The 12,662-nt window shown below is 45.8% G+C and overlaps 1 long non-coding RNA gene across 1 annotated transcript; it reads left to right on the top strand.

Moving 5' to 3' along the window:
- Window positions 1-2,342: 2,342 nt before the first annotated feature.
- On the top strand, window positions 2,343-10,299 carry LOC143007832 (uncharacterized). Its single transcript, XR_012964526.1, has 2 exons — window positions 2,343-2,460; window positions 7,202-10,299. It is a non-coding gene; the product is annotated as an uncharacterized LOC143007832 (long non-coding RNA).
- Window positions 10,300-12,662: the final 2,363 nt, after the last annotated feature.

Raw genomic sequence — 12,662 nt, 5'->3', positions numbered from 1 at the left:
GCGTCCTTTCATGCAGCTTCAGAATGGGATATGGAACATCCTCATGAATATGAATATGTGCAGTTACACTGTGACGGTTCAATACGACGTTCAGGATGATGCGTCTGACAGGCAAAGCATATAGAAGCATAACAATGATCGATTGATTGATTGATTACACCGGGAGGAAGCTAGTGGAAGCGTGTTTTCATGACGCGTAACTGGTGTAACTTGTTACATCGCGGTAACACAGAGAGGATCTGATCGCAGTGTGATAAATAACCAATACACTTTGACACTTCATGTAGTCCGGATACCGGAATTTCGGAGGAAGTGGCCCAGTACCTGATCGCTGCTTGCTGCTGTCTCACGTCGCTCAGCTGCTTTGTGCCGCTGAAAAAAAAATCTTCCAACATTTTGACTTGGCGATCTTATTTCTGCAACATTTCGCAGTTTTTCCTTTGATATTTTTCTTGCAATATTTTGACTTTTCCCGCGAAATATAATGCTTTTATTCTTGTAACGTTGTAACGTAATTTTGTTTCTAGAATATTTTCTAAGAACTATAAGTCTTTTTCACAAATTACTACAACTTTCTTCTTTCTTCTATTCTATTTTATTTCTCAACATTTTTATGTAACATCATTTATTCCACAAAATATGACTTTAACTTGAAACATTGAATTATTCATTCGATTTTCACATTTTCTCTAAATGTTTCAGTAACAGTTTCACTTTTTCCACAAAGTTTTCAGACTTTAGTCTTTGGTTTCAATTTTATTTCTCAAAAATTCTTATACAATTTTGACCTTTTCTGTGAAAAATGTATTAATTTAATTTAACATTTCATTTTTTCACTACATTGATTCACAACAGTTGACTTTTATAGAAAATTCACATTTTATTTTTCTCTCTTCTTTCATTTCTTTCAGCCATGGCCTGAATCCTTCCGTGTGTTACTTTGCACCACTGAGGAAAAGTGTGACGTGATGGAGATGGAGTGTGTGTGTGTGTGTGTGTGTGTGTGTGTGTGTGAGAGAGAGAGAGATTCCCCCACAGACCGCAGTAATAAACAGGGTCCGTCTGTGTGACCTCTGTGGTTCAGGAGGGTCAAACCTGATCGATACCTCAGTGACTCTGTCTCTTCATATTGCATCTCCAGAGTTGATGGAAGGAAATTCGATCCAAGCAAACGGACAGTGAGAGACTGAGTCAATACACTGAGTCTATACACTGAGTCTGTACACTGAGTCTATACACTGAGTCTGTACACTGAGTCTGTACACTGAGTCTATACACTGAGTCTGTACACTGAGTCTGTACACTGAGTCTATACACTGAGTCTGTACACTGAGTCTATACACTGAGTCTATACACTGAGTCTGTACACTAAGTCTATACACTGAGTCCGTACACTGAGTCTGTACACTGAGTCTATACATTGAGTCTGTACACTGAGTCTGTACACTGAGTCTATACATTGAGTCTGTACACTGAGTCTGTACACTGAGTCTATACACTGAGTCTGTACACTGAGTCTATACACTGAGTCTATACACTGAGTCTGTACACTGAGTCTGTACACCCCAGTGTCACTGTGAAATACACACATAGAAGTCTACTTCAGTAATAATTGCAGATATAAAAATGCCAATATCTGGAGGAGAACTGGATTTCAAAATATTCACTTTGACAGCACCAACATTGTTTTTCAAACATTGTCAATATCCTAAAAGAACAAATGATTCCAAACAGACTCATGTGTCGCCTACACCCCACCATCCCCCCAGCAGTCTCTTCTGTCTAGACGTCCGTCCTGTCTGTCTCCATCAGTCTCACAGCAGGTGGAGCTCCACAGGCTGCCTGCTGGTCCACCTGGGCGTCCCAGCCTGGGGCTTTGAAGCTGAGGCGGCTGAGGCGGCTGAGGTAGCTTCAGGGACCTGGAGGCTCAGGCTGGAGCTTTGATTCCTTTGATAACGTGCTGTTATGTTCTTCAGACAGACGGCTTAGCGGAGACTCCATTAGTTTACAGCAGCTCTGATAACGGCTTTGAGCTTTCTCTCTCACACACACACACACACACACACACACACACACACACACACACACACAGACTCTGCCCTGGCACTGGTGTCAGCAATGAGTTTGCAAAATGATTAAGAGAGATGAAGATATGTCCTCATTATGCTGTCCAGACTGGTGTGTTAATGAATACATGTAGTTTTGTTTGTTCACCGTGTTCAACTCTTATTAATACAGCAGCTTTCTGTCCACAGGCGGGAAATACATTGTAGTTCGCCGCAGAAAATATTTACATTTGTCACAATTCCCCCCTCATGAGAAATGTTCCATTATCTTGCGTGCAGGCGGCGCCGAAGCCCATCGCCATGGAGCCCTGCTGGGGGAGCAGAGCGGGCGTCCTGACCGTGCTGCTCTACCTGCCCAGAGTCGCATCTGGAAAACCACCGCCAGGACAGTCCGGTACGACACACACACACACACACACACACACACACACACAGGCAGGACCCTGAATTTCTGGTAGCGGTCGGCCTGATGGTCTCTCATTCTTTAAGGCCACGGCAAATTATGCCAAAGTAGTTTTTCCGGCACTTTGACTGTTTGTGGGCTTGTTTGTTTGTTTTCTTCATGTGAGGAAGTGTTAATGTCTGGATGGAGCCTCTGACTGCAGTGCAGGAGAAGCTGTGTGTGTTGTTGTTGCTCTGTAATCACGTAAAGGTTCAGTCCTTCACTCTTGTAATCAGGCGGTCATTAAGTTCTCTCAGTCATGCTGTGATGCGTGCACACGTTAGCCTTCATGTGCTGCAGGAGACTTGGGTGGTTTATTATTCAGACCAGACTCCTCACTCACTCCACTGCCAGTCCACAGTCCTGACGTTTACACCGGGCTCAAATACAAAGAATGCACGTGGAAAAGAAGCAACTGCAATTCAGTTTCCTGCAGCCGCCAAAGCCTTGAAACAGTGAGAGAGGTACGGCCTCAGTCTGTCTCTCTGAGGTAAAGATGGTCTCTGGTTTGTTTGGCGCAGTGTGAACAGGATTTGAAGAAACAAATCTAAAACAAATCACACTTTTAATGGGAAATGTGATTTTTTTTTTTTTACTTACATTCCCAGTAACAGAAATCAAACTGATGAAAATGTAAAGAAACAAAAACAGTTTGATACACAAGTAGGATTTTTTGAGCTGAGCTGTTTCTGCTGTGATATTCTGACAGAGTGGCGCCTCTTCCTCCCTCTTCCTCCCTCTTCCTCCCTCTTCCTCCTGTGCGGTCAGAAGGACCCGTCTGGTTGTGTTCCAACATTCTCTGTTGTTGGATCAATTGTTCCCTCAGTGAGTCATGCTGACTCGTCACGGCGTGAGGAGAGCTCATGTTGCCGACACGCGATATCCCCGAGTCGCTCAAACCGCTGCCCGGCTCGTGGAAATCTCAGAGAACCGACGCTGTTTCCTCACGGGCCTGAGCGAGCGTTCTGCACCGTCAGCACAGAGCCAATCTCCCCCCCCCCCCCCCCTCTCTCCAGCTCCTCTTCCACCTCCCTCTCTCCCTCTCTCCCTCTCTCCCTCTCTCCCTCTCTCCCCCCTGCAGCTCTCTGGGTGCTCTGCTGTCAGTCAGTCAGTGGGTGGCTGATTTCTGTCTGGTCTTTGTAAAGTGGTGTGTGTGTGTGTGTGTGTGTGTGTGTGTGTGTGTGTGTGTGTGTGTGTGTGTGTGTGTATGTGTGTGTGTGGTGGAGGAAAGGAGTAGAGGTTTACATGCACAGCAGCAAAGTACTTGTTGGATGGACTTGTTGGGCCTTGGAGGAGGTATGAACTCTAGTGAGTGCATTTGTAGTAGAAGTAAACACGGGAGTGGAAATGCATCTTGGGAGATAAAGACCGAGTGGGAGATAAGTGCAAGAGGAAGTAGAGAAGTAAGGCGGCGAGAGTTTGTGACGACGCCCCCTCACCCAGAGAAGCTCATTTGCATATCGCTACGGAGAGGCTAAGATAAGTCGCCGTGGTTACGCTTTGCTAAACGCTGGATTCCTCTGAAAACAGCTGAGGACACACAGCAACAGAATCTCTCTCTCTCTCTCTCTCTCTCTCTCTCTCTCTCTCTCTCTCTCTCTCTGTCTCTCTCCTTCATCACCCACACAACAGAGGAAATTGATTTTGCCCATTTCCATTAAAAAGACAAAGGGCATCGCAATGAAAATATTGGGTGTGGTGATAAAACAAGACGAGAGTTTCATAAAACACGCAGATTAATGAGGAATGAGACGCAGTTTATTCTGCGTTTTATCTGCTGTGTCTAAAGTGAAACAATCGGATCTCAGAGGCAACAAGACTCCGTTTATCCTCCATCTTTCATTCGGCTCATTGTAAATACTTGCTGAGCTGCGATTTAGTGTGAAGGAAGCAGAGGAAGCAAAGGAAGCCAGTGTCTCCTCACTCTGGGTCTGTTTGCACACATGCACCGTTTATTTACAGGAGGAACACGACACGCTTGTTTTCTGGCTCAAATGAGACGATCGATATCAATTTCATCTCTGTGGATCGTCCAGGAAAACATTTAGCCTAGCTTAGCACAAAAACTGAGGGTGGCAGAGAAAACAGGGAAACGGAAACGGCTTTCCTTCACTCCTAAGATGTCTTAGTTACACCTAGAATCTTCTTCATCTGTGTCTTTCACACAGTCTGAGCCAGCTGATGGGCTCTGCTGCCATTAAATGTGCATCTTCCTTAAATCAGACGCAGATGCAGACCTTCCCTCCTCCCTCCTCCCTCCTCCCTCCTCCCTCCTTCCTCCTTCCTCCTCCTCCTCCTCCCTCCCTCTGGAGGACGCAGCTGTAAACTCAGCTCTTTGACCCAGAATGGATCTCCAATACTTTGATCCTCTCCGTCTTTGAAACCCTCCGCCCGCTGGGACGTCACCCCATTCCTCTCTTTGACTGGTTGTTGACTTCCAGTCAAATATTCGGCGGTGCTTAACCGCAGACAGAGATCCAAAGATGCATTTATGATCCTCAAACCTCCACCAAGGCTGAACATTTCTCTCTAATTCTTCTAAACTCAGCTAAAAACAGCTTCCCTCCAAAGCTAACCTAACACAGGACAAAGCATGTGACCGAAACAATACTAAAAATGTGATCACTTCTGTAGACGCCTCCAAACCTGGCCATGATCCACCTCTCTGCCTTTAATGTCACTGCTGGGCCTGGGTGGAGGTATGAGCTCTGTAGTTTGGAGATGAATAACTCTCACGATCACACAGAAAGGCTGGGTGGAACACGGCTGTGTGTGCGGTAACGAGAGGCGTCCTCGTTAGCCTGCGTCCGTACATCAAAGCAGCTGCTGCGGTGGATTCAGGGTTTAAAAGCTGGAACAGATGCACAAACATTCTTATCAACGTGCGACTGTTGGACTTTGATTGGTTCAGATGTTGCTCCAGCGTATAACCCCTTTGATGTTCCAGGTGTCGCCTCCCTGTCAAAGATGATTCCCGGCTCCTCTCACAGACGTTTGCTCCTGTGGAATTTAGTCTCCTGATAATGACCCCATTAGTGTATGAGGAAGGGGCGGGGTCAGTGTGCTGAGGGGTCTAATGATGCTTCAACTCACCTGACAAAACAATCACATTAACGCACCCGGTTGCCACGGCAGCAGACGAGCGCTCACGCTCACCTGCAGCATAATTTGATTACTTTTGACCAATTTAATTTGGCAAATGGAAGCGTGTGTGTCGTGTGTGCGCTCACCCAGAAAAGTCTACGTAATTACGCTGGCAATTTGTCAAAAGGTGAAACTTTGATGGGAGAATATTCAGACGTCACATTAGGAACATTTCCAGTCCTCCTTTCCTCCTCTTCGTCGCTAATTACTGCACTTCAGGAGGAGTTGGTGTTGACATTAAGTGCACTGCAGGTGGTTGTTTGGTCGGATTCTCACACAGATTACTGCTTCTGTTGCGTTTCGACTACGCTCAGACTTAAAATTGTCTGAAAAATAAATGAATTATCAAAAAGTACAAACCGCTACGAGCAACATACCTGCAGAACAACAAGCTCCTTCACACCAGGACCAGTGCTTTGTAACTGTCTCTATATTACTGTAGCTTCTCTGCTGTTGTAACTGTCTTAAGTTAAGTTAAGTTAAGAAGAAGGTTTTACTGAACTGAACCCACCTGAACACCTGATGACAGACAGAAGTGCTTTGCGTCCCCAGGAACAAGATGGAGAAGCACCGACACACACACACACACACACACACACACACACACACTCCATGACCAGGTGCCACAATCGGTGTGTTGTCGGTGCCGTAGCTCACAACAAGTTTTCTTACTCACTGACTGAACTTTACCATGTATGCTTCCACACAAACCCATACGCAGACACACAGAAACACAGACACACATCAAGGCGCTGCGTAATCGGATTTTGCCTTTCCGCCCACAAAAAAGTCCCCAGAATCGCTTGAGTGTGAAATGTTGAAAACATCCAAATCATATCAAGAGTGCAGCAGATTCCCCTCACTGTTTCCCTGTTTTGTTTATTTGGCTCCTGCGTAGCGGCAGATTGAGCTCTTGTCGTAAACTCCGCGCTCCGTCAGGCCCACGGTTGTGGAGAGGAGGCAGCTACAGACGAGCTACGCCAGCCAGAAGCCGCCGCGACTCACAAATCCATATTAACAACGGAAACAACTGCCAAGGAAACGCAAAGCTCGGAGGCATCTGATGATCTGTGCGAGTCAAACATCGGATACACAAGCTATTTAGAGGGCGGCATGACACGCTGCTGTCGGGCACAGAGGGAGGGAGACAGGAGAGGGAGACAGGATGGAGGGGTGATACGCTTCAGTGACCCCCCCCTCCTCAGCCCCCCGACTCAAGACCAATCTGCACAGCGTTGACATAATGTTGTTACTTTCCCAACTCACTTTATATCTGCAGTATGTAGCTCCATGGTAACGTGTTTGTAAAGGAGTGTTAGCATCACACAAGTAACTACTGTAGTGCCAACACTTCACAACTCTTACCTGAGTATCTCCTTTCCTTGAATCTCAGTGTGAAATTAGATCAGAATATTTAACCTCGGCTCAAAAACACAACCTGGCATCATGCGATTACCAAATCAAGAAGCTGTGATCGATTTAGAATCCATAATAGTGTGCAGGCAGAGAAATGTTGAGCTTGTATTAACTTCCTGTTCTCGCCCTGTAGGTGTGGCTATAGCCAGCGCTCTTGTTGACGCGTCGCAGCAGAGGATGATGGACTTCAAAGACAGAAACCTGAAGCACCGTAAGCAGCACACCGTGTTCCACCAAGGGACCTGTGTTTGAAGAGCAGCGCCTCACCTGGGCCACGACAGGAAACTAAGGGAAAAGGTCCAGAAATCTGATCTGGTTCAGAATGATTTTGGAGGTAAGGAGACAGGAGTGAGGCCCGACTGCAGGCACCCATATTGGGGAGAAATGGAAGTGGCACTCCCTTTGTTGGGCGGCTCAGATGGGAGAGCCTGAACACACCGCTCCTGTCCCAAACTAAACACAAACCAAAACCGCAGATTGTCAGAAGCGCTGCATTTCTCCTCCTCGGCCGCCGGATGATATGTTTCTGAACAACCTGGACAAACCCTCCTCTCCTACCTGCCGCCGCCGCCTCCCGGGGCTCCGTCACGCAGCCGTATCGACGAGAGAGAAAGACTTTGTTTTACACCAATAAACAAACTAAATGGCTTGGAGCTCTGTGGAAATATATCGAGCTGAAGCTAAGTGAGCTGAAATGAACTCCTCCTGCCTCCTCACAAACCCACGCGCTGGAAAGAACAACATGCACCTCTGGATCAATGAGACACACCGGGTTCTGGTTGTTGCTCGGTGACAAGGATCGCTGGAGGTGAACGCCTCCTCTGGGAATTTTAAAGACTACTGTTGTTGTGACGTTGAAGTGCATCTTTGCTATGAAGCTTGTTGGATGTGACGGTTACTGTTGATGTTTTGCTCGGTGTCATTTTTGGAATACGTGCGCGTTTTGTTTTCCCCACCACACACACACACCAACGTTTAGGGCGTTTTCAGACGTGCAGTTCGTTTGCTTTGTTCTACTTAGAGACCCAAATTTTAGCTCTTACCCTTGTTTCACCAACCAGAAGACATCTACAAGAGTGCGACAACGCTCTCTGCACTAATTGGACAGAAATGTCTTGGGGCAGGAGCGACAAAATCAAAACAGGAGGAAGTTTATTATGCTAGGGTGGCTTAATAACACAACAATGGCAGAACTGAAACGCTCTCATTATTTGTAGGCAACAATTGCTGCTTTCGTACATAAATACAGAGCCTCAGTTTACGTAACGTTAACCAGGCGCACAAAGCCCTCGAACTGAGGTTGGACCTCTGAAAGAACCCTGAGGGAACAGCGGAACACGAGCCATAGAACATGTGCTAAATATGCTAGGTCTTAGCTATACTAAGACCGTTTTACCCTGAACCCTCTGTATGTTGTCATGGATCTCTGTCGTTTGGTAACTATGACCTGTTGTGTAGACAAACATGCAGGGAGTCGTCAGGACAAATAGCAGAAGAAGAACACAGATGTGCCGCGGTGTTAGCCTCATTATAGCACAACACAGTTCAGTTAGTGAATCCAGGAGATACTTTGAGCTTTTATTGTGGAGGGCAGAACTTCTATCTTTCTGCTCTAGAAGAAATAACAACATGGTTCCATTAGGGTTGATTCAAAGACCTACAGACAGAAATCTCCTGACATATAAACGAGATGAGTTTACGTCAAATATCTCCAAAACACAAACGCTCTTAACGAACTCGCCATGAAAACGCCTGATGTCTGCTCAGGTCTCCAGCGATTTAAAGGGTCCATCATCTGTAGCTTTAGGTTCAATACCTGTGGAAGTTATGGGCCTTACACACACACACACACACACACACACGTCTGTTTACGCACTAAGTGAAAGGCTTTATCGGTAAGTTTGGACCCTGTGTGGAACATTATTATGCAATGAATGATCCAAGTTTCCTGTTTAGTTTGGGCTGTGATGTGAAAAAGGTCGATGTCATCAAACACAAACTACTACTGATGCTTCTCATTTCTCTGCTCGTTCACTTTCTTACTGTGAAGCTAAAAGTTTGCGTCTTTCCTCAACGTAATTTCCAGTAAATTTAACTTTTTGGTCGTACTTCTGCGAGAAACGAGGGCACGGCGGCAGATTAATGTCAGAACTTATCATGGTTAAATTCTGGTTGTTTACTAAAGCTGTTCCCCATTTGTCCGTCAATGAAGCATTTGGTAAACCGCAGTTTGAAACCTGTCCCATGTTTCAGCTTCTTTGGCTCACCTGTGTTTGTGATCAAAAAATTTGATAGATAAGCCCATTCAGTTGATTAGCAAGTTTATTTAAATGGCAGTTTTGATCTGATCTTGCACACACACACTATAAACACAGGGACAGAATTAAAGAGCCTGCATATTCATTATTCTAATAATATTAATTCCCGAGATAAGAGATAGAAAATTGAGTTATTGCGTCGCGTCTTCATCGATGATGCGCTGTAACATTTTACACGTTTTCAAACATGAATATCAAGCATTTTTAAACTGCACGAGAAGATTAAATGTAAGTATTTGTACAGAAAATGCACTCTGTAAGCATAAATATGTAGCAGATCATGTGAAAGGCTGATCTCTCTCAGCTTCTCGGCAGTGAAGCAGCGTTGAGCTAATGGACTTTAGGGACGAGCCTCAGTCATCGCGGCCCCTTTATGGATTGACCCTCATTACGTCTCCTCATGTTGTGTATTTATTCATTAAGATTATGCAAAATGCAGTTACAACCAAGACTTTTTAAACTTTTACAGATGCACTAAGGGTTTTTTAACAGAATGACAAAACATTTGATTTTATACGACGAGTGTTCCCGTTTTATTGCTTTTCATTTTAAAGTCTTAAGTGATTTTATTTACGTATCAAATCTGTATTTAAGGTATTTTAAAGTACAGTTTCTGTTGTGTCAAGATTGTTTTTTCCACGTTGTGTCGATCCTACTTACGAACATTAACCTTTTTTAAACAGCTGCACACACAGTAAAGTGGCGTCCTTATGCACTTGTATCGTCTCTACGTTGAGCCTGAAGCTTTTGAATCAGGAGTGTGTTTTCATGTAGCCTCTGTGTAATCCTTCACCCGTTTGATGTTGAGATTTCTATGAACAAAGGGCAGCTCACACTGTTTTTGTGCATACGAGCAGAAAGTATCAACACTAACAATTAAAGCCTTTTGACAGCTCTTGGTATGGTAATGGGATCCTGCCTCCTGTGTGTGTGTGTGTGTGTGTGTGTTCTTACCTCTGCTGTTGTGGGAGCGCATTGATCAGCGTGCTCAGGATGTCGCTCGGTGGGATCGCAGCCAACAGTATGGACTCTGACACCCGACACTGCCGGTCCGGTTACTTCAAGGCCGGCTCAGCATCCAACGCTGAGGAGGAGAAAGCAGTGGTGTTTATGTCAAACCTGCTCTTTACATAGCAGTTACACGGTTTTTGAATTGGAGTCTATGTGAGCACCCTGAAGGAAGTGAGATAAAGAGTCCAAACCAACTCTACTAACATTCTGGGCGCCAATAACGGCACTGTGCCAAACTTCAGACCTCAAGCTCAAGCCGTTTTCAAAACCCTAACCCTAGCTCCAGCTCCAACCCTTACTCCAGCCTCTACTTCCCTCCAGCAGCCTGACCAGCACAAGGCTCAAACTCCCCAAAACACCATTACACGATCAGAGGAGGAGGAAATTCGAAGATTCTCTCCCCTCCTGGACCCGCAGCCATTCGAAGAGGGGAGAGAATAAATCACAAGGAGACAAGAAGACGTGAAATAACACAGAAAAGTCAAATAAATAAGACCCGATTCAGTGAGAAGATCGAGACTACACACACACACACACACACATACCCAGAGAGAACGAGAGAGAGACTGACAGAAAGAGAGAGAACAAGAGAGAGAGAGAGAGTCAGAGTCTTGTTTTCTTTGAAGATTAAAATTTTTTAAAGTTTACAGATGAGAACAGAAAATACCTTGGCAGAATTTTTTCATCTCCACGTTGCTACGGTAACAAACAGCTGCCCGTGGGTTTGGGTCATTACCAGCAGGGGGAGGGGGGGATTAGAGACGTTTCCTCTCCGTCTTCAGAATGAGACATTTTTATGTAAATCTGGGACCATAACTCCGCAAAAACAACGTGAGCAGCAGCACACAATCCACCACACACACACACACACACACACACACACACACACGGTGCAGTAGAGGGAAATAAAGAGCTGGGCAAACAAAGCTTTCGTGTGGTTGATCATTAGCATGCGGCTGTAATCCTCCTTGTTTACAGCCTCAGCTGATGCGGAGGATCTCAGCTGTAATCCTGAAACCTGCAGAGAACCGTGAACGTCTGCCAGTGCAACATGTTACATAAGAGTTGTCTCACTCACACCTGAAGGCGTTTGAGCCGATCTGAAGTCACTTATCAATTGTTTCATCCTAAAATTGATATCTATCCATTTTCACTCAGTGTGCAAAGCAGTGCCACAGCATTGAGAGTAGCAGTGGATCGATTTGTTTTCTTCCTTATGAAAGTTTTGTAATAAAAAGACACTAAATGAAATAAGAACATGTGAATCTGTTGAAGGACGAACAAGCCTGAACCAAACGGGCCTGAACCAAACGGGCCTGAACCAAACGGGCCTGAACCAAACGGGCCTGAACCAAACGAGCCTGAACCAAACGGGCCTGAACCAAACGGGCCTGAACCAAACTGTCCGTCTGGGCTCAGGCGGTGACATCACCCTCTGACTGCTGGAGCATTTTAGAGTTTTAGCCTCTTTCCACTGAAAACAATTGACGAGTCGGCGAGAGTGTGTGTGTGTGTGGAACTTGAAAGGACTGTGAACATTACAGGAGGTCAATGGAACTGCTGTCACCACCATTAGTGACCAGGAGGAGATAAGTGCTCCTTTTAGGCTCTCGACTCACTGAATTCCTCAAGATAAAAGACAACACCAACGTATCGAGCCGCACGCCGGTGCCAGCGGCCCACTTAGTGCTCGTACTGCAGCGCGGCGGCAGGAAGTGCTGCACTTTCCCTTTTATCCTGATCTAAGATGTTTTTAGACCAGTTCTGATGATAAAAGGGGTCTGCGTTTAAAGGCCAGAGTCATTTTAAGAGGCTCAATACTCCAACACACACACACACACACACACACACACACACGCACACACACAGAGGGAGGGAAGGTGAGACTCGTTTATGGAAATGTGCAGTCTGCCACTGTTAGATTGAAATGAATGGAGATTTGTTGTTAACATCTGCTTCACACTCATTAGTCTGTGGGAGGAAATGGAGACAAAGAGCCTGACGCCATCTTAGCATGTTATACACGCGTGTGAACACGCAGCTCAGCCTCCTGTGAGCTCTCTGATCAGTCCATGCATCCACAGACACAGACACACACACACACTCCGCTATAAGGAGTCAGTGCAGCCTCAGAGCTCAGAGCCCCAAGTCAAACTCCAGGTCTACAGCCTGTAGTGCCTTGGCCAAGGGCAACGGCAGCAGCATTAACCCAACACATGGTCTGATGGTGGGGGGGACCCACACCGACAGTGTGTGTAATGGACT

This window comes from Genypterus blacodes, unplaced genomic scaffold (genome assembly GCF_046128005.1).
Source record: "Genypterus blacodes isolate CSIRO-AG114 ecotype Tasmania unplaced genomic scaffold, CSIRO-AGI_Gbla_v1 ptg000010l_1, whole genome shotgun sequence".
Taxonomy (NCBI): Eukaryota; Metazoa; Chordata; class Actinopteri; order Ophidiiformes; family Ophidiidae; genus Genypterus; species Genypterus blacodes.
Note: the sequence above shows the minus strand (reverse complement) of the source record. Positions and strands in the feature narration are given on the sequence as shown.